The sequence below is a fragment of the Triticum dicoccoides genome, chromosome 5B (assembly GCF_002162155.2).
Source record: "Triticum dicoccoides isolate Atlit2015 ecotype Zavitan chromosome 5B, WEW_v2.0, whole genome shotgun sequence".
In the NCBI taxonomy this organism is placed as follows: Eukaryota; Viridiplantae; Streptophyta; class Magnoliopsida; order Poales; family Poaceae; genus Triticum; species Triticum dicoccoides.
In genome coordinates this window covers 288,036,994-288,042,180 of record NC_041389.1, presented here as the reverse complement: position 1 = coordinate 288,042,180, position 5,187 = coordinate 288,036,994, and positions in this window count along the sequence as shown.

The window sequence follows — 5,187 nt, the reverse complement described above, 5'->3', positions numbered from 1 at the left end:
AGGCGGCGGCGGCGCGGGATCCAGTGCGTCGGCGCGTGGCGGCGGCGGCGGCTTAGGGTTAGGGTTTGGGCGCGAGGCTGGCTGGTGGCTCGTGGGCTCGGGTGGCGCATTATAAAGGCCCCGGCCAGGCGGAGTCCTGGCCGAACACGGCCCAAAGTCGGTTTCGTTTTTTTAAACATTACGCGCAGAAAAACAAATAAAAAATATACTAAACGGACTTCAAAAATCCCGAATTTTTTCCCCGACTTCTAAAATCAAGCCGGTTCAGATGAACATTTATTTGGGGCCTAAATGCAATTTTGAAAAATGCGCATTTTTCCTAAATTCAAATAAAATAGCAATAAACTCCAAATAAAATCTTATTTAAATTTTTTATTACATCCTCAATATTTCTTTATTTTGGGAATGCCATTTTATTCACCCTCTCATATTTTCATAGAAGAAATAATTGAACATAAAATAAATAAAATCAAATGATCCTATTTTCAAAATTTGAGAAAACTCAAAAATGAAAATAACGAAATTCCCGACTATCTCCGTGGGTCCTTGAGTTGCGTGAAATTTCTAGGATCAAACCAAAATGCAATAAAATAAGATATGCAATGATGATCTATGTATAACATTCCAAATTGGAAATTTGGGATGTTACAAACCTACCCCCCTTAAGAAGATTCTCATCCTCGAGATTTGAGTTGGCTAGAAAATAGATGAGGGTGGTCCTTCAGCAGATCTTCCTCTCGCTCCCAGGTGGCTTCATATTCGGTGTGGTGGCTCCACTGAACTTTGCAAAACTTGATAACCTTGCTGCGGGTGGCTCGGCTGGCATATTCGAGCATCTTGAATGGTTTCTCCTCATAGGTCAAATCACTATCCAACTGAATCGCTTCCAGCGGCACTGTATCTCTCAGCGGTACATCGTCCATCTCTGTGTGGCACTTCTTCAACTGGGAAACGTGGAACACATCGTGAACTCCTGACAATCCTTCGGGCAATTCCAACTTGTAAGCAACTTCTCCCATTCGCTCCAGAACTTTGTAGGGTCCCACAAAATGTGGCGCTAACTTTCCCTTAACTCCAAAGCGCTTAACTCCCCGAAGTGGAGATACACGAAGATAAACTCTGTCTCCGACTTTGTAAACTGTCTCCTTGCGTTTAGAATCTGTGTAGCTCTTCTGCCTGGACTGGGCTACCTTGAGCCTATCGAGAATCAACTTCACCTTCTGTTCAGACTCCTTAATCAAATCCGGTCCAAACAACTGGCGGTCTCCAACTTCATCCCACGATAATGGGGTCCTGCACCTCCTTCCGTACAAAGCATCGAAAGGGGCCATCTTCAAACTAGATTGATAACTGTTGTTGTAGGAGAACTCTGCATATGGTAAATTATCGTCCCAACTTGATCCATAATCTAGTGCACAAGCTCTCGGCATATCCTCCAAAATCTGATTGACTCTCTCGGTCTGTCCATCTATCTGCGAGTGAAAAGCTGTACTGAACTCTAGCCTGGTACCCAAAGTTTCGTGCAACTGATTCCAAAATTTTGAGGTAAACTGGGTTCCTCTATCTAATACAATACTCCTCGGAACTCCATGCAGACATACGATCCTGGTCATGTAGATCTTTGCCAACTTAGCACTAGTGTAAGTGGTCTTCACTGGGATCGACTACCTTCGTCAAACGATCGACTACAACCCAAATCGAGTCATAGCCTGAACGAGTCCTGGGCAATCCTGTCATAAAGTCCATGCCTAACTTATCCCACTTCCATTCGGGTATTTGCAATAGCTATAACAATCCAACTAGTTTCTGATGCGCTGCCTTCACTCTCTGACAGACATCACATACTGCTACATACTCCGCTATATCCTTCTTCATTCCGGTCCACTAGAAAGTATCCTTCAAATCCAAATACATCTTGGTATTTCCTGGGTGAATCGAATATGGTGAATCATGGGCCTCCTGTAGAATCAACTTCCCGATCTCCGGGTCATTGGGCACATAAATGCGGTCCTCAAACCATAAGATATCATGCTCATCATCACGAAATCCTTTAGCTTTTCCCTTGCTCATCTTCTCCTTTATAGAGGCAATCTCCTTGTCGGTCTTCTGAGCTCCTCTGATCCAATCCATAAGAGTTGACTGAATCTCCAATGCTGCTACATAGCCTCTCGGAACTATCTCCAAACATAGTTCGCGAAGGTCCTCGGCTAACTCCTTTGGTAACCCTCCGGTCATGATTGTGTTGACATGGCTCTTACGGCTCAATGCATCGGCTACTATGTTAGCCTTTCCAGGGTGATAATGCAATCTCATATCATAATCCTTGATGAGTTCCAACCATCTCCTTTGCCTGAGATTCAATTCCTTCTGTGTGAAAATGTACTTAAAACTCTTGTGATCCGTGTACACCTCACAATGGTTTCCGATGAGAAAGTGTCTCCATGTCTTCAATGCATGCACCACGGCTACTAACTCCAAATCATGTGTGGCATAATTCAGCTCATGAGGCTTAAGATGTCGAGAAGCATACGAAACAACTCTTCCTTCCTGCATAAGCACGGCTCCAAGTCCTCGATGTGAAGCGTCACAATACACCTCATAATCCTTGCACTGATCAGGCAGAATCAACACTGGTGATGTAACCAAATGTTTCTTCAACTCTTGGAAACTGGCCTCACATTCCTCAGTCCATTTGAACTTGGTATCCTTCTTTAACAATTCCGTCATAGGCTTCACAATCTTCGAGAAATTCTCAATGAATCTTCGGTAGTATCCTGCCAGTCCTAGAAAACTCCGAATCTCTCCAACTGTTGTTGGGGCTTCCCAGTTTGTCACCATGAAAACCTTGGCGGGATCTACTGCTATTCCTTCTCCGGATATAACATGTCCGAGGAATCCAACTTCTTTCAACCAAAACTCACATTTGCTGAACTTGGCATATAACTGATGTTCTCTGAGCTTCTCCACTACCAAACGCAAATGCTCCTTATGCTCTTCCTCGTTCTTCGAGTAAACCAAAATATCATCAATGAACACCACGATGAACTTATCCAAAAACTCCATAAACACCTTGTTCATCATGTTCATGAAATACGCAGGTGCGTTAGTCAGACCAAATGACATAACGGTATACTCATATAGCCCGTACCTGGTGGTAAAAGTTGTCTTGGGTATATCTTGTTCTCGAATCTTCAGCTGGTGGTATCCTGATCGCAGATCGATCTTGGAAAATACTTTAGCTCCTTGCAATTGGTCAAACAAATCATTGATCAGCGGCAGTGGGTACTAGTTCTTGATGGTCACTTCATTTAGTCCTCGATAATCAACAACCATCCTCAAGGATCCATCCTTCTTCTCCACTCGAAGCACTGTGATCCCCAAGGTGAAGAACTTGGGCGAATATAGCCTTTATCCAGTAACTCCTTAATTTGCTTCTTAATTTCCTCCAAATCTTGTGCGGGCATCCGGTATGGTCTCTTAGATATCGGCCCTGTGCCTGGCAAAAGCTCAATCAAAAACTCAATGTCTCTATCCGGTGGCATGCCTGGCAACTCTTCGGGAAATACATTAGGGAATCTCTCACCACTGGTACTTCCTCCTGCACAACTCCTGATAAGGAATTTACCTGAGTCCTCTTCGGCTCATGCCATGATACATACTTAATCCTTCTTCCTTCTGGGGTGGTAAGCAAAATGGACTTACTGGCACAATCGATGTTTCCTCAATACATCGATAGCCAATACATACCCAGAATTAAATCGAAACCTTGGGATTCCAAAATGATCAAATCCGAGGGGAAAACATGCCTACCTATACTCAATGGCACTTGAAAACATCCTCGACTGGCCATATACTCTGCTCCTGGTGAGCTTACTAACATAGGTGTTCTAAGAACCTTGGTGGGAAGTTTGTACTTATCCACAAATCCCCTTGATATGTATGAATGCGATGCGCCAGTATCAAAAAGAACGATTGTAGTAAATGACTTAACCAAAAACTTACCTATTACGGCATCTGGCTGGGCTTCAACCTCCTCCACATTAATGTGGTTCACCTGTCCCCTGTTGAAAGGGTTCGGCTTCTTTCCCGAGATTCCATTGCCATTCCCATTCTGGGCTTCAGGACATTCATTGGCGTAATGTCTAGTCTTCTGGCACTTAAAGCAAGTGACTTGGCTCAGGTCTCTCTTGGCTGGGGTTGAAGGGTTGGTACGGTTCTGGCCATTGCTTCCTCAGCTCCATTCCCGTTACCATTCTTGGGACCATTGTGGTTGTGCGAGCTACCTCCTCCACGGGTATGCTGGAAATGTCCTCCCGATTTCGGGGTAAAATGTGGCTTCTGCTGAGCTCCGGAATTGTACTTCCCTTGTCCATACTTCCTCTTGCGGTTCTCAATCTGCTGCTGCTTCCCTTCAATCATAAGAGCTCTGTCTACCAACTCCTGATAGTTGTTGAAAGTTGCTACAATCAACTGCATGCTAAGCTCATCATTCAGTCCTTCCAGAAACTTCTCTTGCTTAGCTGCATCCGTAGCAACGTCATCTAGGGCATAACGTGCTAGCTTACTAAAGTCATCCACATACTGGCCAATTGTCCATCCTCCTTGGCGTAAGATGCGAAACTCGCGCTTCTTCATGGCCATAGCTCCTGCTGAAACATGGGCAGTACGAAAAGCCTGCTGAAACTGAACCCATGTGACAGTGTCGATAGGATAAGTGACTGTGAAATTCTCCCACCATGATGCTGCAGGTTCTTCCAGCTGATGTGCGGCAAAACGCACCCTCTCCACATCTGTACATTCTGCAGTGGTTAACTCCCTTGTTGTCTTGCGGAGCCAATCATCTGCAACAATCGGCTCGGTGCTACTGGAGAACACCGGCGTATTCAATCTAAGGAAACGGGTTAAGTGATCAAGAGGTGGTGGTGGTGGTGGGTTGTTGTTGTTGTTGTTCCCCTGATTCTGATTCTAGACTAGCAACTGCATCAACGCATTCTGCTGCTGGATCAACTGAGTGAGCTCCGGTGGGAAAGCAAATCCATTTTCACGTCTCGGAGACATTTGAGGGTTTAGAAAAGATGAGAAAATAGAATAGAGTGAGGTCTAGAGAGAAAACACTACCCATATGCACATGAGACAAATGCGAACAAAATAACTTCATTCAATCAAACAAGGGCACACAACGGTCTA